This window comes from Asparagus officinalis, chromosome 7 (assembly GCF_001876935.1).
Source record: "Asparagus officinalis chromosome 7, Aspof.V1, whole genome shotgun sequence".
NCBI lineage: Eukaryota > Viridiplantae > Streptophyta > Magnoliopsida > Asparagales > Asparagaceae > Asparagus > Asparagus officinalis.
In genome coordinates, this window is record NC_033800.1 from 21812267 (window position 1) to 21837498 (window position 25232).

The 25232-nt window shown below is 37.5% G+C and overlaps 1 long non-coding RNA gene across 2 annotated transcripts; it reads left to right on the plus strand.

Moving 5' to 3' along the window:
- Nucleotides 1-23636, plus strand: LOC109849441. Of its 2 annotated transcripts, XR_002249096.1 has the most exons (4): nucleotides 1-48; nucleotides 184-264; nucleotides 7415-7615; nucleotides 23094-23636. It is a non-coding gene; the product is annotated as an uncharacterized LOC109849441 (long non-coding RNA). The 2 variants fall into 2 exon arrangements; XR_002249097.1 differs by lacking the exon at nucleotides 7415-7615.

Here is a 25232-nt window from a genome sequence, read left to right on the forward strand (position 1 = left end):
CCGCAAGAAGAGGCGAAGTGCGACGGCCGCCGCGCCCGGAGGTGAAAGGTAAGCGATGTGTTATTGGCGCTTCTTTTTCCTACTAGCGTTTTTCTTTTCTTTTATTTTGTTCTTTTGCTCATCACCCTAAATATTTGAATTTTTTTGGGTATGTTTTGGTCGGCGCACCATTTGATTCGTTAGGGTTTCGTTGATTCTTGTATGGCGTTTGTAGGCGACGAATCGGGAGAAGTTGATGGTTTATTTCATTGGGACCAAACAGATGTGAGTGTTCTTGCTTATTGGTAGTTTTAACAAGAGAAGAGGAGAGTGTTGATTTTTTGGCTTGAATCCAAAATGGGTGGGACCCATTTTGGTTTGAAAGGGAGAACACAACAAGACTTCGGGGGGAGGGAGGTTGCTGGCAATTATCGTCACTTCTCTTCTCCAAACATTTTTTCAACAATTGTAGCTCGAATCAGCCGAAGAAATTAATTGAGGGAGATCATTGTCAAGATGTCGTCCTCACGTCTATTCTCATGTTGGATTCTCACATTCTCTTATTCTATCTTAACAAAACTCTCAGTGTTTTTTTCAGAACCTCGTGGATGTAGATCAATTTGATCGAACCACGTAAACATTGTGTATTTGTGATTGTCTCTCTATTTTCTGGTTTTTTGTTTAATTATCCTAACAATAGACGTGTTAAAGCCAAATCTGGATAAAGTCTTCCTGAGAATAACCCACATAGTTTGTTGAGATAATTCCGTAGCGGTTTGATCAAGAATATCAAAATGAAAACTCCAAACAGAAAATAGACGTGGATAGTCTTCCTGATATTCTTGTGCAATGTCTGGGTTATGGCCGAAGATTTGGATAAAGTCTTCTTGAGAATAGACGTGAGGACGACATCTTAACAACGATCTTCCTCAATTAATTTCTTCGGCTGATTTGAGCCGCAATTGTTGAAAAAATATTTGGAGAAGAGAAGTGAGGGTGATTGACAGTGACCTCCCTCCCCCCGAAGTCTTGTTGTGTTCTCCCTTTCAAACCAAAATGGGTCCCACCCATTTTGGATTCAAGCCAAAAAATCAACAATCTCCACCTTAGATTGAATTCTCAAACATCAATAACTAATGAATTTTACCCGTCTTGCAAATAATACCCCAAACGGGACCACCTAACAAGTGCGAATGCCTCCCAAATTCAAGCAGTGCTTGAACTTGAAGGTCGGGATCAGTTTGGTCAACATGTCAGCTGGGTTGTCTGCAGTACCAATCTTCTTCATCGTGATGCTTCTTTCAGCAGTTACCTCACGAATGAAATGATATCTGACATCAATATGCTTTGTTCTCTCATGATGTGATGAGTTTTTGCTTAGATGTATTGCGCTCTGATTGTCGCAAAATACAATTGAACTAGCCTCCGAAGTCCAAGCTCCCTTACGAGATTTCTCAACCAAATAGCCTCTTTTACCGCTTCTGTGGTTGCCATGTATTTTGCCTCTGTAGTAGACAAAGCAACTGTCGACTGTAGAGTCGATCTTCAATTAATAGCTGAGCCAGAAAGAGTAAAAAGATAACCAGTCAAATATCTTCTTTTATCGAGATCACCTGCATAGTCAGAATCCACAAAACCTACAACTGAGGTTGTTAAAATACTGCTATAAAAAACTAAACCCAAATCTGAGGTACCCCTGAGATACCGAAGGTTCCACTTCACTACTTCTCAGTGTGCCTTACCTGGTTGAGCCATGTATCTATCTGCTCACTACACTGACTGCCTGGGTAATGTCTGGACGTGTGCAAATCATAACATACATAATGCTACCCACTACATTAGAGTATGGAACTCGGGACATCTCCTTCTTCTTGTTCTCACTTGTAGGTGAATCTGAAACCGAGAGCCTAAAGTGAGGAGCCAAATGAGTCGTAACGGGCTTGACTCTCTTCATCCCATAACGTTCAAGTACCTTTTCAATATAACTCTTCTGTGAGGGATATAATGTGCCAGCTTTTCTGTCCCTCCTGATCTTTATGCCTAAGATCTTCTTTGTTGCACCAAGATCTTTCATCTCAAACTCATCATTGAGTTGTTTCTTCAAAATAAGAATCTACGACATGTTCTTAGTAGCAATAAGCATGTCAACGACATATAATAGAAGATAAATAAAAGAATTATCTCCTAGATGCATGTAGTACACATAACTATCATAAGTACTTCTTGAGTACCCATGACTAAGCTTAAAATTATCAAACCTCTTGTACCACTGTCTAGGAGATTGCTTGAGGCCATATAAAGATTTCTTCAATCTGTAAACTTGATCTTCTTTACCTTCTACGAAATATCCCTCTGGCTGAGACATGTAGATAGTCTCCTCAAGTTCGCCATGTAAAAATACAATCTTCACATCAAGCTACTCAAGCTCCAGATCAAATAGAGCAACCATGACAAGCAATACACGGATGGAGGTATGCTTCACAACCGGGCTCAAGCTCCAGATCAAATAGAGCAACCATGACAAGCAATACACGGATGGAGGTATGCTTCACAACCGGAGAGAACACTTCATCATAGTCAATTCCCTCCTTTTGTCTATAACCCTTAGCCACCAACCGTGCTTTGAATCTAGCATCTTCAACCCCTGGGATCCCTTCTTACTTTTTGAAAATCCACTTGCATCCAATTGCCCTTTTACCCTTAGGTAATTGTACCAAATCCCAAGTCTGATTCTTGTAAAGTGACTTGAGTTCTTCTGTCATAGCCGTGGCTCAACGTCCAGATTCTCTGCATGAGACAACTTTAGTAAAGTTTGATGGCTCTTGAATACACATCTCTTCAGCTGTCGTGAGAGCATACGCCATTAATTCAGCATGTGCAAATCTTTGAGGTCTGATCTGTCTCCTCTCTCTGTCAGTGGCTATGGAATAAGGTTCTTCAGTCCTAGCGTCATCATTATCTGAGCCTGAATCATGTTGCTCTTCTACAATTGTAGGAGCAACTTTATAGACGATTTTTGAGAAGTCTCTCCCTCGAGCTCCACCTGAAGCTTCACCTTATCCATGGTCTTCTCTACATTTCCTGTAGACTCATCAGAAACCTTTCCATGATCAAGCATATATCTTTCATTAAAAGTAACATCTCTACTAATAATGAATTTAGGAGAATTAGGTATGATCAAGCATATATCTTTCATTAAAAGTAACATCTCTACTAATAATGAATTTAGGAGAATTAGGTTCAAGACTCCACAAACGATAGTTCATTAAAAGTAACATCTCTACTAATAATGAATTTAGGAGAATTAGGTTCAAGACTCCACAAACGATAGTCTTTAACGCCATCAACATAACCAATAAATATGTATTTCTTAGCTTTAGGCTCAAGCTTATCCTCTCTAACATGATAGTAAGTGGGACATCTAAATACCTTTAAATTTGAATAGTCATTTGGTTTACCTGACCATACCTCATTTGGAGTATTGTATTCAATGTCGGTAGAAGGAGACCGGTTCACAAAGTAACAAGCTGTATTAATAGCTTCAGCCCATAAGTCTTTATCCAACCCAGAGTTTGAGACCATACACCTAGCTCTCTCCGTTAATGTTCTATTCATGTGTTCTGTCACCCCGTTTTGCTGAGGAGTGTGCTGACCGTGCGATGTCGTACGATCCTAGAATTTGAGCAGAACTGATTGAACTCTCCACTGCAGGACTCTAGGCCATTATCTGTTCGGAGATGTTTAATCTTCTTTTTAGTTTTATTTTCAACAAGTACTTTCCACTTCTTGAAAGTTTCGAACACCTCGTTTTTGTGCTTGAGAAAGTAAACCCAAACTTTTCTGGAAAAATCATCAATAAACGTCAGAAAATAAAGAGCACCACATTTGGATGGAACCTGAGCAGGTCCCCACAAATCTGAATGGATGTAGTCGGGAGTGCCCTTCGTCGTATGTGAGCCAGTCGAGAAGCTGACCCGAGTTTGCTTCCCAAACACACAATGCTCACAGAAATCCAGTGATGATGTATGGTCACCACAGAGTAAGCCACGTTTACTCAAAATAGTCATCCCCTTCTCACTCATGTGGCCTAAGCGCATGTGTCATAACTGAATAGTGTTCCTATCAGCATCAGAGGACACACCTGTAGAGCCTGTCACCGTACTACCTTAGAGAACATAAAGACTGTTCACCTTACAACCTTTCATCACAACGAATGAACCCTTAGTAACTCTAAGAGCTCCACCTTCACTAGTGTAAGAACACCCAATAGAATCCAAAGAACTCAAAGAAATTAGATTTTTCTTTAAATCCGGGATGTGTCTCACATCTGATAAAGTTCTCACTATCCCATCGTGACACCGGATGTGAACTGTACCAATGCCAATTGTCTTGCAAACTGCATTGTTGCCCATCAAAACTGATCCATCACTTATAGATCTGCAAGTAGTGAACCAATCTTTATTTGGACACATATGATAAGACGCACCCGTATCCAAGATCCATTCTCTATCGAAACAGCCATCTAAGAGATAAACTGTAAGAACCGTCTCAGCAACAACGGCAGTATCGACCTTTGCCGTATTAGCTGAATCTGGGGTTTCACCACGTCATGGTTTTAAATATCGGCCGATAATCCGATATTATCGCCGAGTTATCGGATTTGGGAGCTTTCCGCTAGGATAAGTAGGATTTTTAATCGGTTGTCGTTTTTCGAAGTTTATCGTCGAGTTACGGTGATAAAGACACTTATCGGTCGATAAGTAGGCTCTAAATATCGACTTTATCGGCCGATAAATAGGATTTGAGAGCTTTTACTTTCTTTTGAATTTGCTCTTTGAATGTTTACAAATTATGAGCTAATTGTTGCTTTTGGAACTTGGTTGATTGGTGATTAGCTAATGTTTGTTTATAGATATTGATAATGGCTCATAACTACTAAATATCAACTTAGTAAGTTAGTTTATGAATCTTATGATTAAACAATAATTATGTAGATGCGTAGATGGTTCTTCATTCTTGATGTTATCTTATTCTTTGCTTGTTTATTATTTTATTTTGACTAACATTATATTTTTTTTTCAAGCTTATATTTGTTTATTATTTGCTAGTGTATTACTCTGATAAATACTACTTATCCCCGATATATCCCTGATTTTCGCTATCCGATAAGGATTATGACCGTTCGATAAATCTCCGATAACCGACATTTAAAACCTTGCACCACGCTGGTTGTTTTTCTTCTTTAGAGCATAGCATTCTGACTTGTAATGCCCTTTCTTGTGACAGTAGAAACACTCCACATGTTTCTTATTTTGGGCTGACCTGGATTTTAAACGATTTCTGGATTGTCCTTTATCACTCTCTCTGGTCTTCGTTCTATCTCTGGCTAGCAGACCATCAACCTGCCTATCGGTACCTCTCCCATTCAACTTTGTTCTTAACTCAGCAGAATTCAAAGAGGCCTTCACATCCTCAAGACTTATGGATTCTCTTCCATACAACATAGAGTTAACAAAGTTTTCGTAAGAGTTAGGCAAGGAACACAACACAATGAGAGTCTGGTCTTCATCATTAAGCTTTAGATTCAAGTTTTTCATATCCATGACAATTTTATTAAATTCATCAAGGTGTTCCTGAATGGGTGTACCTTCCTTCATCTTCAATGTGTATAGCCGCTGCTTCAGGTATAATCTCGTAGTAAGAGATTTCTTCATGTAGAGACTTTCGAGCTTTGACCACAACCTCGCTGTCGTTTCCTCATTGGCAATTTCACAAAGCACATTGTCGGATAGTGACAATTGCAAGGCGCTGTGAGCCTTTTCGTCCATCTCTTCGATCTCGGTACTAGTCATATCTTTTGGGTATTTCCCATCGATAGCTTTAACCATGCCTTCACGTCGCAACAAAGTCTTCATCTTTATCCTTCATAGCCCGAAATTATTTTGGCCATTGAAGATCGACGCTGAGAACTTCACAGAAGCCATTGTGGAGGATTGAAAGTTATCCTAGAACCAAGAAGCTCTGATACCGGTTTGTTGGGATAATTAAACATAAAACCAAAAAATAGAGAGATAATCACAAACACACAATGTTTACGTGGTTCGATCAAATTGATCTACATCCACGACAAGAGGGGGCTTCCACTATATTCAATCTCTCAATACAATGCACATGCCAAATTTTAGAGAAAATTTTCTTTTTGTGTAGCTCTGACTCCACGGTTCTGAAAAAAACACTGAGAGTTTTGTTAAGATAGAATAAGAGAATGTGAGAATCCAACATGGGAATAGACGTGAGGGCGACATTTTGACAACGATCTCCCTCAATTAATTTCTTTGGCTGATTTGAGCCGTAATTGTTGAAAAAATGTTTGGAGAAGAGAAGTGAGTGTTCTTGCTTATTGGTAGTTTTAACAAGAGAAGAGGAGAGACATTCTATGCATGGAATTAGGCTAGACTTCAAGATTTTGAATTGTTGATGCTAGCCGCTAGAGGAAAAGGGGTTATTTGCACTTAGATACTGCAAAATTTACCTCATTTTAAACTTGGGTTAATTGCAAATAGACCCCCTAAGTATCGAGTAGACCCATAAGTAAATTTCTTTTTACTCTTAAATCGTCAAAAAGGTTTTAGGAGGCTAATACATGCCCAATAGTTCTATTGGAGGGAATAGACCCCCAATTACTAATTCTTTTTCACTTTTACAAGAGTAGGAAAAGTTTATCGAGGGGGTGTATTCACACTTTGGCCAATACTGTAGGGGGTCTATTCACACAAATGCAATTATAGGGGGTATATTCGCAATTGGGTAATACTATAGGGGGTCTATTTGCAATCATCCCTTTAAGCTTCGATAACCCAAAGCTGCTTTTTTGCCAAGGAAATACCCCAAGGGTCACCTCATTTTTAACTTTGATACCCTAAAGATTTATTTTGCTCAAAAAATACCACAAAGTTCAAAAAATGTTTAACTTTGATACCCCAAAGTTCAACAAAATTAAACTTTGATAGCCAGGACTTATTTTTTTGTTAAACTTCGGTATGTCAATGTTAAATCTTGTTATAGTTTGGGGTACTTTTGCTGAACTTTGGGGTATTTTGGACCAAGGAAAAAAAACTATGGGTAATCAAAGTAAAAAAAATGCTGTAAGTTTGGGTTAATTTTTTTGGCAAAGAAAAATTTTAGGGTGCCAATGTTAAAAATGGAGTAATCGTTCAGTTATTTAAGTGTAAATAAAAAAGGCAAAAGTTCAGTAGAGGTCCCTCATATGTATTGGTCAAATATCATATGAGTCATTCATGTTTGAATGTTATTTGTAAAAGTCCCGAACGTTACCTTTGTCATCACCCTATGTCCTTAAATGTTTTATTAAATTTTGCAAACATGATAGTGATGTGGCAGGACAAGCTTATAATTTCACTATTTTTTTTGCTAGGTGGGAGCCCTCCCTCGTTTCTTGCTGATCAATTTGGAGGAAAGTAAAGAGAGGATTATGGTCTACTTATTCATTAATAAGAGAGTGGGAGAGTGTCTAGCCAACAAACAATTTGTGAAATTACAAGTTTCCAGTCATGTCACTTCCATGTCAGCGAGGTTGAACGAATATACTTGAAAAAGACTTAAACCGATGACAAAGGTAATGTTAGAGACTTGGACAAATGACTTTCAAACATAAAAGACTCGTGATATTTTTTTTTGTGAATGCATGAGGGACCTCCACTAAAGTTATAATGGAAAAACTTAATACTGTACAGACATGCACGACTTATGTGAATGTAGATGAGCTTCCTTTTTGCACTACGTAAACTTAGGTTAGTACGAATATTAGTTGAACATTTTGAAATTTATATGTGATTTACAGGTGGTTGATCTATGATACTTATTTAGGTTTTATTGCGTAGGTTTTATTGCGTTTTCATCCTTTGAGGGATTGGAACACTTTCTTTATAAATTGTTAGAACATTTCGCATCACAATGCTATCACAAAAATTAATGTTTCACTTAATATTATGATGTGATGCCTTGGGAAATTAAATTTGTTTTCCATTAGTAGAGAAAAATGGATTGATGCACATGGATAAAGCAAAATCCTCCAAAAGTTGATTGTGCATGTTTAAGAGTCATATTTTTGCTGTAGGACTTCTAAGACCAAATGCCATTTGGTCATTGAATGGAGGGAGGGAGGGAGGGAGGGAGGGAGCAAACATTTGAAGACATGGAACCTCATAGAACTTATAGTTTTGACTTCAATGCTATTAGATATTGCTAGATAAAACCCAATTGAATTCCTTTTAGAGATTTGAAAGCTAGACATTGTAACCTGATATAAAAGATAGTTTCACAAGGAAGACTTCACTTTGTGAAACCTGTTATAGCCCTTTATGAAATCCATTCACCGTTTTCCCAAAACAGTAGAGAACTTAGGGTTTTCCTACCTTTAAGGTCCTGAAGAATAGAACCTTCTTATAATAGTCTAGGAATATTATTTTTTGTGATGTTTGCAATTTTTTAACTTATAGGGATATGAATGTGTTCTATGAGTCTCAATGAGTTCTATGAAACCTTTGCAAACCAACATTTTGATATTTTTTTTTAAAAAATTTGACAGTTTCTGTGTACTAGCCAAAACTACCATTAGCAGAAGAAGAGAAGCTTTGGAGTTGTTAATTTAACAAGGATTTGTCAGGTGTTTTCTTAAAATATTTAATATTCATTAACTACTTTGCTATTTTCGTTATTGTTTTTTCTAAAATGACAATAAGGAAGAAGAGTCAAACATGATAAATTAACTTAAGATTTAGATTATACAATCTAGACTATTGTATAAGAATTAGGCTTGTTGAAAATTTGGATGCATTAACTAATTAGGTGGTACTTTGGGATCAAATTTTCTAACTAATACGCACTGTTATAAATAGCGGTAAATAGCCCCGCAATAGCGACGCTAATAGCATTAGCGGTCCCTTCTCGCTACGCTATGCTATCGCCCAATAACGTGACATATTGCGGAATATGCGTTTTTCGCTTGCAAAAGCAGCCAACAACGCACCATAGCAGTGAGTAGCGAGCGTTTGTGGGCAAAGTTCGTTTTTTTATCGCTATTTAAAAACGGTTTGAGATTTATTTTTTAAAGTTAAACCCAACCCGCTACAACTACATCCCATCGCCTCACTCGCTTTCCGGCGTACTCCCGCCGCCTCTTATAGTCTCTGGCACCTCTCTCTGGCACCCCCTCAACACTTCCTCTCACCTCCTCTCGTCGTGTGCTCCTCCTAGTACAGTCCTCTCACCGCTGAGCTCATCTTCTCGAAGATGACGACTCTTTAACTTCTCCAGTTATCTTTGATATTATGTGACGGTTACATGTCTATTTCATGTTTAGGATTTCTTTAAGTCGTCAAATGCACTTTTAAATTTTCTAAATTTTTTTATAATTTTTTTAAAATATTTATACATATCTAAATTAGGTCGTTATTTGACTTTGCGCTTTTACCGCTATTTTGTCGCAATAGCCCTCACTTATTTATGGATATATAGATAGATACATGCCTGTGCATTTGAAGAGACGGGAGTTCAAACTATTCTTGAAATTGACTGTAATATGAAGAGGTACAGTTAAAGCCAAAGGAATTCACGCACCCTTTAATTCTGAGATAAGAATCTTGAAGCAGACAATAGTTAAGACGAAACTTTGGAATAAAATCACCGCGAACCGTCTCATCTCTTAAATCACTTCCTTAGGTAAAATCGATTAAAAAAAACTTACTTATGTAAGGCCCATGAACAAATCTATTGTTTTGATTTAATACAAAATGATGATTAGCGGAGGCCTATAAGAAAAAGAAAGAAGAACAATTTATCATAAATGAATAGTGAACAAGCCGTGCTTGCACAGGCCTGAATACAATATTTTGGAACCAAAGTAGTTGACTAATAATGTAGGAGAAAAGCTTTATTATTATCGATATGAATATCAAGGAACCAAGCTTATGAACCATATGAAAAAACTGCTGGGCGAGAGTAACTCAATAAAGAGAAGAAAACAAAAACCACGCTAAAAGTTATTTTCTTACCGCATGGTTGATACGTGAGAAAATTAAGCATATGCATGGTTTCCACTAATCTTCAAAAAGTTTATGATATGTTTTCAAATATCTTATAATTATATTATTAGAAAAGAGGTTAGCAACTAGTACTTAGATTAGTACTATTAATTATGTCTGACAAGTACTTGATATAGGGGTTAGCAATGTCCGACGCACAACTAAATAACCGACTGAGTGACTGAGCTTTGGCAGTTCGGTTTGGTGCATAATATAGTTCAGATTAGTTTGGGTTGAAGAAATATATGCCCATACTGACCGAACATAAAGACATTTAATACTGGGTTATAGAGTTTAAATTATAATGCCCATATCCAAACTCGACTGTAATGTTTGTACCAAATCTAATCTAATCATCTTTAATGTGTATTTGTTTCCTTCATAATGTGATTCCACTCTCTGATTTAGTTGCAATGAATTGAGGAATTTGATGACCCCTTCTTGCGAATCTCATCTCAATGACTAACCATTCAGATTTTCTCCCATTCGAGGAACAAAAAATCATTCAAAATCGAATCCTAGCCTTAGTCTCTTATAGATTCTTTCACATTGATCTCACCTCCAACCCTTTGGCTCCTTAATCATATCAGAGATACCCCTTCAATATCCTTCTTCGACTTCGTATTTGACGTTGGTGGAGGTATAAAGCTATTTTGTCATTAGTAATCCTTTATCAACCGATTCATAATGCATATGAATCTTTTTTATAAGGAAATGTCATTGCTTTTGTTTTAATAAAAATCAATCTTCATAAAAATCAATCTATATCAATTAAGTCTTTTATACTTATTAAACATGAATTGCTACGATCTTGTTCGAACTTAATCTTCATTCTTGGTTTTGAACTATTACTTGTTCTTACATTTTGTGAGGCAGAGCAACTATTTTATGAGAAAACTATGAATACTTTTATAACTGGCAGTTGGCAACTTGTCTTACTCTTTGATGAAATCATTCACGAACAAAAGAAAGAACATGGAATAAAGAGAGTTCATGGGGCTAAATGTTATACTTTTATTAGTTAAAATTTCTTCTATATAATTATAATATGTAGTCTTCATTGCATAGTTGCGGTAAAGTCTATCAAATGTATGCATAGTATTTGTCGAAATCGTAATTGTGCATTTTATTTTTAAAAACTTAATAGATAACTTATAGAACATATTTGATTGATTTTAATTCTTTTTCATGTTTCTATTGGTTCTAATTCTATTAGAGGAAAATACTAATGTTAGTATGAATCAATTGGATGTCGATTCTTCTTGCCAAAAGATCCAACTTAAAAATAAGGCGATAAAAGAAATCATAGCTATGGACTCACTTCACTATATTGAAGGATAAGAACAACAATTGTAGAACAAAATGTAATTATTATTAAAAGGAATATTCTGTTCATGCAAAGAAAAATGACACTGCATTTGCTTACAATCATAGGAAAGCCTATGAAAACGCATTCATATAACATTGATACCCAACATAAATTATTGAGTTTACAATAGGTTTTGCTTCATGAAGTGGTGCTAGTGGTAGGAGAAGATGGGGACACTTGGTAATTGGAGTTATGATGAAAAGCTGCAAGAAAATCTCTTAGTTATAATTATTTTATCATGGCAAATGAACTTTCATTTAAGTTAGTAGAGGATATTACTTGCCCTTTATTCTATTGCATATCTCATTGGACGATACCAAGAGATTGTTATAAGATTTATCTTGCAGGGTTAAAATATGAAGAATTTATTGATAGCTACATACCAAAGGGTGTTGTAAGAATGATATGTCTTACCATAGACACATGCATGGGCGGATCTATGTTATAAGTTAGGAGTGCAGTTGTACCCCTATGAATTTGAAAACTACATATTGACCCTTTTTCAATTCGCAACCCGCCCCTCCTAGTTTAAAAACATTTGCATCCCAACTCTCACTTATAGATCTCTGCTATTAGCTACCCAATTGAGTTTAGCCTATTTAAGTAAATTATTGCTGAAAGTTCACAGTTTTGTTTAATTACAGGTAAAATATGATGCATTAAGCTAATAAAGTATACTAAATTGAATTTTGTTAGGCATTACAATTTTATATTATTATATTTTTATTTTTAGATAAATAAATATTTGTCGTTCACTCTTCCAAGAAGTTTTTTCTAGATCCGCCACTGCACACATGAATATCCATCCAACATATTATTTATTTTGTGTCCCACTGCGAACAGTGTTTTAAATATCGGCCAACATGTCGGACATGTCGGCCGATATAGCGGATCAAGGTGTCGAGCGACACAAATCGGGGAAATACAAGTGGCATATCGTTTTTGGGCGATATATCGGTCATGTCGGCGAAAAATCGGATATATCGGCCGCTATTTCCTATTTGAAAAATCGGCCAAAATTTATGAAAATCGGTTCAGCGATATATCGTGGTTTTTAACTTTCCCTTTTTTCTTTTTACTCTTCTTTCTTTTCCTAAATTATCATCATAAGTTTCTTTTTGTATCTTGGAGCAAATTGTGGACAAAAAGTAATTAAATAATTCTTTTGGATTAAAAGTAAAATTAGCTCTAACTTGATTTTTTTAGTAATCCTCGGAATATGAAAGATTCAACTCCGGTAATAATCCTTGTTTAATTAATATGATGGGAATGCTTGCATAAATATTTTTTTATATCTTTACATTTTAGCTCTTTACATTTTAGCTCTAATCTTGTTTAATTAATATGAAAGATTCAATGTCTTAATTTTTAGTAATCCTTGTAATAATCCTTGTTTATCATTTAATAATCCCTGATTTCTCGTATATTGTTTACTTTTTTAGCTCTAATATTGTTTAGATTTTAGCTCTTTACATTTCTCATATATTGTTTACTTTTTATATGTCTAGTCTATAAAGTTTATAAAGTATGCTTATATTGAATTTAAGAATGCTTAGATTACATTTAGGACATGATATTGTACATATGCGCCCACCCGATATGGCAATCCGATATTTAGTCCATATCCCCCGATATATCCCCGATTTCCGCTATCCGACATGGATTTCAGCCGTCCGACATGAACCCGACATCCGATATTTAAAACCTTGACTGCGAATGAGATTGATGATAAATGGAATTTGAACAAAGAATATTAAATTTTATCAAATTCTTAGCCCCAAATAAAATGATTGATGATAAATGGAATTTGAACAAAGAATATTAAATTTTATCAAATTCTTAGCCCCAAATAAAATGCAATTGGAAAGACAGTAGAGAAATGTTCAATTTGGAAGATTGAGAATGCTTTTACTGTCATTGTTGACAATTCTGGTTTAAATGACACAATGATTGTCTACCTAAAGGAGAGACTTAACAATTTAGGAGACACAATATTAGGTGGAAGATACCTTTTTATGAGGTGTATTGCTCGTATTATTAATTTTGTCGTTAGTGATGAACTTATAGCTTTAGTGCCTCGATTGTTCGTGTTCGTTCAACTGTGAGTTTAGGAGACAATCTCCATCGAGATTGTCTAGATTTAAAATTGCATCAAACTTGAAAGCTTGAAATTCAATTCATCTTTGTGTTTGGATGTGTTTGGTAGAACTCCACCTTTTTGATATTGGATGCTGGCTAAGAATATGAAAAAGCTTTTGAGAGGAACGGTGATAATGATAACTTTTCAGATATGAACTTAATAGTAGACATGAAAATCTTGGAGCGTTATTGGAGGATGATTAGAATAGTGTATATGGACTTTGTACTTTAATTGAAAATTTTTAAATATATCATGTTTCTAGTTCTTCATATGCTACAAATATTTTTTTTCTTCAAGAGACCGGCAATGTTGCTTATGACTTGAAAAATTGAAAACTGAGTGGAGACTCCTTATATGCTTGCAGTCACATATAGAATGAGCGAGAATATAAGTATTAGGGGTGTTGGGAGAAAATGATATGTTGATTTATATTTCAAACCTTCTTGCCTCTAGAAACAAAGGAAGACTTTTTAAATTTACTTGAGCTAGCATATGGGTAGGAAGTAAGTGTTGAACAGCTGAAATTTATTAAGATTGCATTGTTTAATGAGTACAAAGTCAAAATATGGAACTCAAAAAGTTTCAAGTGGGTAATCAAGTGGTGCATCATTAGACAACATATACACTGGGGATAGTTATCAAGTGGTGGATGATAATATGGTTTAAGAGGTTGAAGGCTACAAAACAAAGTACAGAAACAAAGTTGTTGAGATCTGCAAGATATGATGACAATGGAGGTAGTTATCAAGTGGTTAATGATAAGTCAGTTTAAGAGGTTGAAGAAGAAAGTGCAGTAGCAAAGTTATTTGAGAAGTTCTTATTCACATCTGCAACACATGATGAGTCTTCACTTAATTTCTAATTTTTCAAATCACAAGCAACATTGCCCGCCTCGAAAAAAAGTTACTTGTAAAATATGAACAATAAGAAACACACAATGTTATTTTTTAAACTTTTCAAGCAAAAATATGTTATTAGTCCAACTGTCCTCCAACAACATTCCATGATTTCCTTATTTACTATTAAGTTCATAGTTGAAAAATATCTTCATCACTATATATTTCGAAAGTTTCTTCATATTTTTAACATTGTGCCTCTCAAATTATTAAGCCTTTTCTTTAGCTATGCAATCTCCATGTCATTTGAGCTAGCATTATCAACAGTGATGCTAAAAATAATCTTAATCTCTCAGTCTACTAAGCAATTCTGTCACCTTTCCATGATCCTCTTTTTTGTGACTAGAAATCTGACAATAGTTTATTATTCTTTTGTGCAACTTTCAATTATTGTCAATCAAATGGTCAGTGGGACACATATAAGTATGTTTTCAATGGATAGGTATGTGTATGTGGTCAGATACGCCCTTTGGCATGTAGCCTTGAACAAGTTATACAATTTTTTTTCTCTTAAGATAAATCTCATAACAATCTCTTTAGATCGTCCGATGATGTAAAATATGGAATATAGGGCAAGCGATAAAACATAAAAAATCAAAATCCTTAATTCTCTGCCAACTTAAATGGAAGTTTATCTACGATGAGAAAATAATTAAGGGCTTTTCTTATAGCTTCCATCATAAGTCCAAATAACAAGTGCCCCCATCTTCTCAATACCACCATTTTGCGGAACAAGATCCGGCTGCAAATAATTTTTGGATGTCAACATTATGTAGATGCTTTTTATTGTTTCTATGTGATTGTGCAAAAAGATAGTGTCATTTTTCTTTGCATGAGCAAAATTTCCGTTTCATAGTAATTACATTTTGCTTTAGGATCTATTCTTAAATTTAGTGAAGTGAGTCTATACCTCTTTTCTTTATTGATTCCCTTTTAGGTTGTATCTTTCAGGAAGAGAAATCAACATCTACTTGATTTGTTGACATTAGGATTTTCCTCCAATAGAACAGGAACATAGAAATACATGAAAAAAGTTAAAAAGTAATCAAATGATGTTGTCTTATATTTTATCTATTAAGTTTTTGGAAATAAAATGCATAATTAGGTTTTCATCAAATATTAAGTATGTATCTGACAGATTTTGCTACATTTATGCGATGAAGACTTCATATTATAATTGTTTGGAAGCAATTTAACTTGTCTTAACATTTTGCTCAATGAACCATTTTCTTTTGCTGTGAATGATGTCATCAATGTATATGGCTGGTTGCAAAATGATTGTTAATATCTATAGTAAAATAATTTGCCATAGAAATACAACAGTGATGCAGATTTCGCATGAAATTTTTGGTCTGACTCGCGTAAAATATAAAAAAGAAGTAACAGTACAAAACCAGGGCTAAAAAAAATGTTTGAACAAGATCGGAACATTTTGTTTGAAAGTATAAACTCAATTGATAAAGGAATGATTTTTATGAAAAAAGTAATGAAGTTTCTTTATGAAAAAAAAAAAATCATATTGCATGATGAATAGATGTTGATAAAGAGTTGCCAACAATAAAAGAGCTATATGCCTCTCACTGACAGCGAATCTGAAGTTGAAGAAGTATGTCGTGAGGGTAGCATGACACGAAGGAGCCAAATGATTGAAGATGAAATCGTTGCAAAAAAGTGCGTAGGGGAGGGAGGGCTAGGGTTCGGTTTTGGATGTTCTTTTTGTTCCTCGATTGAGAGAGTGGTTGAAGGATTGGAAATGTGATGCGCAAGGAGAGGGAGCAAAGGGTCCGTCAATTTTTGCATAAATCAGATATAGGAGTTGTGTTATTAAAGGGAATGAACACATATGTTAAATGTAATTGGATTAGTTGTTATTGGGTTTGGATATGAGCATTGTGTTTAAAGGGAACCAATATTAAACATGCCTTAATATTTTTTGATCATTTCATGTTAAGATTTCTTCATCACAACTGTATTAAGCACTGAACTGAATTGCCAAAATTCGGCAAGTTATTTCGGTGTGAGCAGAACTCTGTAACAAAGGGCTATTTCATTTGGGTCTTCCTGATCATCTATTAGAAAACAACTAAAAATACTGTATATCTTGTCAGAGGAGAAATAAATTAGTAGGAAAGTATAGAATTGACAGCAGGTTGACAGATTCAGGCAGACTGGGTGGCGGTCGACCGGGACGGTCGACCGCGTTCGTGCACGAGGCTTACTGGGCGTCAGTTTTGGTGGCGGTCGACCGCAGAAGTTTCTGCTGCTTCTGGATGGAGGGCGGTCGACCGGTCCGGTCGACCGACATGGATCGCGGTCGACCGGTCCGGTCGACTGACGCTGCAGATTCGGGCTGGGTTCTGTTTTCAGACCCGTTTCGTTTGTAAGTTGTATTTAAACCCTAAATACGTTTCTAGGGTTAAGCTTGGGAGATTTTGAGCTGCTGAAAGGGGATTTCTAGGGCTTCTATTGTTGGAGTCTATTGGAGAGATCAAGTGGTCTTGTAAGAGGGTTTTGGGTAAGATTTGTAACCCTAATTTGTATTCCCCTTGATTTTTATTAGTAAAGCTTCCCCCTCCTTGCCCCGTGGACGTAGGCACATTGCCGAACCACGTATATCTTAAGTTCTTGCTGTGATTGGTTGGCTTGTGTTCAATTGTGATCTATTGTGGTTCTTGTGTGTGCTTTTGTATTTGTCTAATCGGGCTTCCGCGACGCACAACAAGTGGTATCAGAGCTCCGGGTTGGATTTGGGAGTTTTGTTCGAAGGATTCACTGTTGGATTCTTGGTTGAAGAGTAGATTTACAATATGGTTGAAACAAGCAGGGCTAGTTCAAGTGCTACTAGTATATCGGGGTCGGCGTTGACAAAGGCGATCCAAAATTTGAGCATCAATAACACTAAAATTGATATCCCAAAGTTCGACGGCAAGATTAACTTCGGTTTATGGAGGTGTCAAGTAATGGACGCCTTAGATGCACAAAATTTAGAGGAGACTCTTGAGTTTCAAGAGAAACCCGAGGAGATTAATGATAAGGTTTGGAAGAAAATGCACAGTAGGGCTTGTGGGGTTATTCGGTCATGCTTAACGTCGGATCTTATCTATGATGTGATGAATGAGACGTCGGCAAAGAGATTGTGGGAAACGCTCAATGAAAAATATTTGACGAAGAGCATTGAGAATCGGCTTCACTTGAAGAAAAGGTTCTACCAATTCAAGATGAAGAGGGGAGTTTCCATTCGGGAGCATGTTAACAACTTCACAAAGCTAATTTTGGATATGGCCAATGTAGATATCATGGTGGAGGATGAAGATAAGGCGATGTTATTATTGTGTTCGTTGCCGGATGATGAATTTAGTACTTTTGTTCTCACTATGATAAATGGGCGAACTACAGTTAGCTACAAGGAGGTGACCTCGGCATTGGTGAATTATGAACTGAGGAAGAATGATTGTGAGCCCTCCGAGAAGGCATCGGGTGATGCATTAGCAGTTCGTGGCCGTAGTCCAAACCGTCAAATGTTCAACTGCTTAAAATCAAAGAATAGGGGTGGCCATAAAAATGTTGGTAGAAATCAATGTGCCTTTTGCAAAGAAGAGAGACATTGGAAGAATGAATGGCCAAAGTTAAAGATAGAGCCGGAAGCAAAGGGGGAAAGATATACAAGCTTCAGAGGTGAATGTTACCAAGGTTGTTGGCGACACTTCAGATTCGGATTCTTCCAGTTATTCTTGTCCCGCACTGTCGTCTGTTTGTTATGCCGACTCTACGGAGTGGATGCTTGATTCGGGAGCTACATTTCACATTTGCCCTAAGAGGGATTGGTTTACCAACTTTGAGGAGTTGGAGAGAGGAGACGTGGTGCTCATGGGGAACGATCACGTTTGCCCTATTAGTGGGATTGGCTCAGTCAGAATCAGAATGCATGACGGAGTGACTAGGAAATTGAAAGAAGTGAGGTTCGTGCCGCAGTTGACGAAGAACATCATTTCTCTTGGGACTTTGGAGGCATCCGGCTATAGAGTGATCTTAGAAGATGCTAGTTTGAAGGTCATGAAGGGGTCCATGGTGGTGATGCGAGGTGTCAGGGAAAATAACCTATACTATTTGAATGGCAAGACAGTTACAGGGGGTCTGGCTGCTTCTATCACCACAGAGGAGGACACTACCACACTATGACACATGAGGCTTGGACACACAGATAAAAAATCCCTACAGTCATTGGCAAAACATGGGCTATTGAAAGGTGTAAAGACCTGTAAGATGGAGCTGTATGAGCATTGCATTCTTGGGAAGAAGACTAAAGTGAAGTTTGGCACCGCAATTCACAACACCCAAGGTATATTAGACTACATTCACACAAATGTTTGGGGCCCTTCTAAGCACACATCGCTTGGTGGGGCAAATTATTTTGTCACTTTCATTAATGACTATTCCAGGAGGAATTGGGTATATACCATGAAGCATAAACATGAGGTCCTGGATATATTTGTGGAGTGGAAGAAGAAAGTGGAGCTGCAGACAGGTAGAAAGGTGAAGACTCTTCGTTCAGACAATGGTGGAGAGTATAAGAGTGATCCATTTCTGCAGTTTTGCCGGGATCACGGCATTAGAAGACACTTCACAGTTAGAGAGACACCGCAACAGAATGGGGTGGCAGAGAGGCTGAACCGTACCTTGCTGGAGAAGGTGCGATGTATGATGACGCAGAGTGGATTGGCTAGATCTTTTTGGGCCGAGGCGTTAGTTTATGCGAGTCATCTCGTTAACAGGTTGTCGTGCACTACGATAGAGGGGAAGACCCCTATGGAGCGTTGGTCTGGTTCTGTGGCTAATGATTATGAGACGCTTCGGATATTTGGGTGTCCAGCTTATTTTCATGTTAGTGATGGGAAGTTGAATCCGAGAGCGAGGAAGGCTATCTTTGTGGGATTCAGAGAATGTGTCAGAGCGAGGAAGGCTATCTTTGTGGGATTCAGAGAATGTGTCAAAGGCTTCAAATTATGGGATCCACAAAACAAGAAGATGGTCATTAGCAGAGATGTCACATTTGATGAGGCGTACATGATGAAGCCTCGAGTTCCTCAGCAGGTGGAGGAAGATCAGACAGGAAGGATATTGCAGCAGGTGGAGGATGATGTGACTCCACCCACTCCAGTCAGCACTGTGTCCATTGAGACTCCTACAGAGGTGGCACTGGAAGATACAGTTGATGGTGAGGCTCAGGAGCAGGGTCATGCTCAGGGGTCCATTGCAGCAGGCAGACCGAGGAGAGAGATTCGTCGGTCAGCTAGATACGATGATGTCATGGTGGCATATGCTTTATCTGTGGAGGTCGTTGATGATTTTATTCCTGCCACATTCAGGGAGGTAGAGTCCAGCTCTGATTCCATTAGGTGGAGGAATGCTATGGAGGAGGAGATGCAATCTCTTCAGAAGAACGACACTTGGGAACTTGCACAACTACCTAAGGGAAAGAAAGCTATTGGTTGCAAGTGGGTGTATGCTAAGAATGAGGGATCTTATATTGGGGACATTCGGTTCAAGGCTAGATTGGTTGCCAAGGGATATGCACAACTTGAGGGCGTTGATTACAACGAGGTGTTTTCACCCGTTGTGAAGCATTCGTCGATTCGGATACTATTGGCATTGGTGGCACAGCTGGACTTAGATTTGGTCCAAATGGACGTGAAGACGGCCTTTCTACATGGAGACTTAGATGAGGAGATCTACATGACACAATCTATGGGGTTTAAAGCTGCAGGAAGGGAAAATTTAGTGTGCAAATTGATGAAATCTCTTTACGGACTAAAGCAATCACCGCGACAGTGGTACAAGAGATTTGATAGCTTTATGATTGGCCGAGGGTACACGAGGAGCCCTTATGACCCGTGCGTTTATATGCACAAGCTACAGGATGGTGAGCATATTTATTTGTTATTGTATGTTGATGATATGCTCATAGCTTCTAGGAACACTTCAGCTATTGACCTGGGAGAGGCTAAGAAGATATTGGGTATGGAGATTGAGAGAGACAGGGTGAAGGGGAGATTGAAGCTTACACAGAGGAGTTACTTGCAGAAAATGCTGAAGAAATTCAGTTTTGAGGGCAATACCAAGGTGGTGAGTACTCCATTAGCTCCCCACTTTAAGCTTTCAGCTTTGATGTCACCAGTTTTAGTGGAGGATAGGGACTATATGTCCAAAGTTCCGTATGTCAGTGCAGTGGGTAGCTTGATGTATGTTATGGTGTGTACGAGGCCAGATTTGTCACAGGCAGTGAGCATGATATCTAGGTACATGCATAACCCCGGGAAGGGGCATTGGGAGGCCGTGAAGTGGATTCTACGGTATATTAAGGGTACCGTGGATGTTGGGTTGATATTTGCGAAGAGTGATGAGATAGGGCAGGATTGTATTGGCTACGTGGATTCAGACTATGCCGGAGATCTTGACAAGTGTCGGTCCACTACAGGTTATGTTTTTATATTGGCTAGTGCACCGGTGTGTTGGAGATGCACTCTTCAGTCTACAGTGGCGCTTTCTATTACGGAGGCGGAATATATGGCGATGACTGAAGTAGTGAAGGAGGCTTTGTGGCTTCATGACTTGTTGGATGATTTGGGGATTGCACAGGAGACCATTCAGGTACATTGTGATAGTATGTCAGCTATCTATTTGGCGAAGAACCAAGTCTACTATGCACGCACGAAGCACATTGATGTCAGATTTCACTTTGTACGTGACGTATTGGATGATGGTGATGTCACGTTGGAGAAGGTCCACACTAAGGATAACCCTGCTGATATGTTGACCAAAGTTGTATCAGGTGTGAAGTTTGGTTATTGTTTGAACTTGTTGACTATTCTTCATTGTTGAGGCCGTTGGCGGCCATTTGAATGAACTACGTTCGGCTTGATTCCTTGGGCAAGAGTATACGTAGGCAGTCTTGCAGATGCAGTCGGTTTTGGTGTCGGCTCAGTTTTTGGCAAACGTTCGCCGAGGTGGAGATTTGTAGAATTAACAGCAGGTCGACCGCCGCTGCGGGTTTCGGTTGGGTTCTGTTTCCAGACCCGTTTCGTTTGTGAGTTGTATATAAACCCTAAACTCGTTTCTAGGGTTAAGCTTTGGTGATTTTGAGCTGCTGAAAGGGGATTTCTAGGGCTTCTATTGTTGGAGTCTATTGGAGAGATCAAGTGGTCTTGTAAGAGGGTTTTGGGTAAGATTTGTAACCCTAATTTGTATTCCGCTTGATTTTCATTAGTAAAGCTTCCACCTCCTTGCCCCGTGGACGTAGGCACATTGCCGAACCACGTATATCTTGAGTTCTTGCTGTGATTGGTTGGCTTGTGTTCAATTGTGATCTATTGTGGTTCTTGTGTGTGCTTTTGTATTTGTCTAATCGGGCTTCCGCGGCGCACAACAGAAAGATCATCTAGATAATGTGAGGGATGAATAGAGGATTCAAGTTTTTTAATTTATTATTTCCCCATTTCTAGGTTTAAAGGTATTGTATTTTATTGCTTTTAGAGAGGATTGAGGTTCAGTGGCAGAAAGCAGATGATGAATTAAATAATGAAGTTTTCTTTAAAATAGATGTCTTAGTCATCATCTCTTGTATCTTTTTCTGTCTCTATATAGGTTTCTTCTGCTTTTTTATCCTTTACTAATTAGCATCCATATTTGATATATATTATTTCTTCTCTTTTCACAAAATCTCATCTCTCTATCCCTCACAATTGAAACCCTAAATAAACTGGATAGAAAAATTGAAGATATATGGAAGAGAATTAGTTGAGATGGTTCAGACAAAGTGCAGGGGACCATTAAATGGGATATGAAAAGTAATACAATCACATTTTGGAAGACAAATTGACTGTTAAACATAAGGAATTATGGATTGAGGTACTCAAAATTGATATGTGAGTCATTGATTAAACCAATAAAACAGATGAATGTAGAAGTAGATTTCATTTACCTGATCCCCTAATTTTGGGATAAAGGCTTTGTTGTACTGGTAATATACTGTACAAGAAGTCATGCAATGTGCAAAATATTGACCAGAATTACATGATATTTGGAATTACATTCATGTTGCATAGTTCTTTTTAATAAAGAAACTATTTTTTGTTCTTGAAGGACTTGTAAAGAAAGAAACTATTGTTTAGTTCTTGAAGGACTTGTGAAGGTAAATGGAGGTTTCGGAGAAGGTCAATGTAAGACAGCCTCCTTTTAGCGTGCTGTCTTTTCAGTTTTGCTACTTCTTTTACATGTGGCCGCATGATGGTGTAGATTATAAGCAAAATTTGATCAGTTTTCATTTTTTAAGTCTTTTCTTTAATTTAAGATGGCATCATGTAGCTCTATCTGATAGCCAATTAGCCAACTATGGGGGTCCATAACCACAATAATTATGTGCTCTTTGAATCATGAAATTCCAAGACTTGACCTCTCTTTTTCTGTACTGGGAACCAAGGTAAACAATATTTCTATTTTCTAACATTGTAAAACTCTCTTTTTCAGTTTGTGAATATTTTAGTCATATTCTGTAATTCATTTCCGCATTTCTTTTTTTTTCCTAATGATTACACTTTCTTTATTTATAGTAACTTTTGGAATAAAAGCTCGATGGCTTGCTCATAAGGAACTTTTTCCCAGAGCCATTGTATTCCATATAGAAGAATGGAGAATTCAAAGGGAGTCCTCTTGATGCAAAATGAGAGGTATGCCATCCTACATCATTGTACATAAAATGTCATTTAAAGCTTTTTATGCAAACACAGAAACGGGAAAAGGCAACTGCATTTAGGAGAGCTGTATCATTGTGATTATAATGTCAATACCTAGAATCATCTGTTTTAATTTAGATACATTATTAGACTTTAGTGGTCTTATTAGAGGGAGCCAGGGTATCAATGCCCGTACTTAATTTTTGTTTTCTTCTCTTGCGGCATGTCATTTGTCACCTCTTTCTTACTGTAAACAGCTAGTAAATGTTAGTTTAGTATTTTTGTTTTGCATTTGTTTGTGAAATGCTTTGTTGGTAACATCATTAGTGAGTTGAATTTAGCTCGTCTCATGAGTAGATTACTGCCAGAAATGTCTGATTGTTGTTGGGTGTTTTAGCTGTCTGAATCTTTATATTGTCATGATTGTTTTATGTTTACTATGTTGTTCAGGTCATGTATTTTCTGGAATCTGTATTGTGGTAATCTGGTTGCTTTGTTCATTGCCATTATTATTTCTTTGGAATCAGTGATATCACTTTTTGTTACTGTGTTACTTACTTTGATAGTAATCTTGCATTCTTGTGAGAGGCCTCAATAGAATAGTTATTTGAGTTTTTGCATGGGACTGTTTAGGAGCTATTAGAGTGTATTGGATGTCAAACTTTTGTGTTTTTTGATTTGGTCATTGCTGTGATTAGCTTTTTCTCCTAGACTGCAACCTCGAGATGACTATCTTTGTCGGCTAAATAAGGTGATATTTCTTTCTTTATTTTTGTATTATTTTTATTATTTTGGATTAGTAGTTACATTTAGACTTCATGAGGAATAGTGATTATTCGGGTGACCTTGAAGTTTGCGTATCTACACGGGGGTTCGAAGGAAAAATAAACAGACTTCAAGCTCACCCATGTAATTACAGCCAGTAATCCAAGATTACCTGTGCAGTTATGCAAATTTTATCATCACCGGTGTAATTACATTATAGTTCAGGATGCCTAATGTGATTAGTCCTCTTATTTTTAAAAAGCAGAACATAGTCTGGTGCAGGCATTGAATCTCGAATTTCTGAGAGAACCATTTCTTCAGCCAAATGTTTTGAATAATTTGCTCTAAAATTTGTTCTATTGTTGAAGTTCAGGATCTTCGTAGAGCATCAGACATTGAGATGGCTGTGTAAAAACCTCATGTTCTGCAACTCTTTGGAAAGCTTGAGGTAACTAAAAGAGAATTTCTGGAATGTTGTCTGTTTTTTTTTTCACTATGAAGCATACAAGGGCTAGTCTCTAATGAATCTAATCCTGACCCACCACGGATAGCATGGGCAGTGCAGGTGGTTTGGGGAGGCAGTGGTAATACTTCTAATATACCTAGTGTTGTGCGCCGCGGAAGCCGATTCGACAAGTCAATAGCACACACAAGAACCAATAATAGACCACAATAATACAAGTAACACCCAATCACAACAAGAACACAAGATTTACGTGGTTCGACAATGTGCCTACATCCACGGGGCAAGGAGGGGGGAGTTTTACTAATAGAAATCAAGGGGAATACAAATTAGGGTTACAAATCTTACCAAAACCCACAAATAAGCCTTCTTAATTTGCCACCGAAGCCGATTCGACAAGTCAATAGCACATACAAGAACTAATAATAGACCACAATAATACAAGTAACAACCAATCACAGCAAGAACACAAGATTTACGTGGTTCGGCAATGTGCCTACATCCACGGGGCAAGAAGGGGGGAGTTTTACTAATAGAAATTAAGGGGAATACAAATTAGGGTTACAAATCTTACCAAAACCCACAAATAAGCCCTCTTAATATCTCCAAATGGCTCCAATAATAAAAGCCCTAAATCTCCTCTTTTTTCAGCTCAAAATCCTCTCCCTTAAACCCTAAAACGAGTTAAGGGTATATATACAACTCCCAAACGAAACGGGTCTGGAACTCAGAATTAGCCCTAACCCGCTTCGGCGGTCGACCGTGAGGGTCGACCGCGCAGATATCGC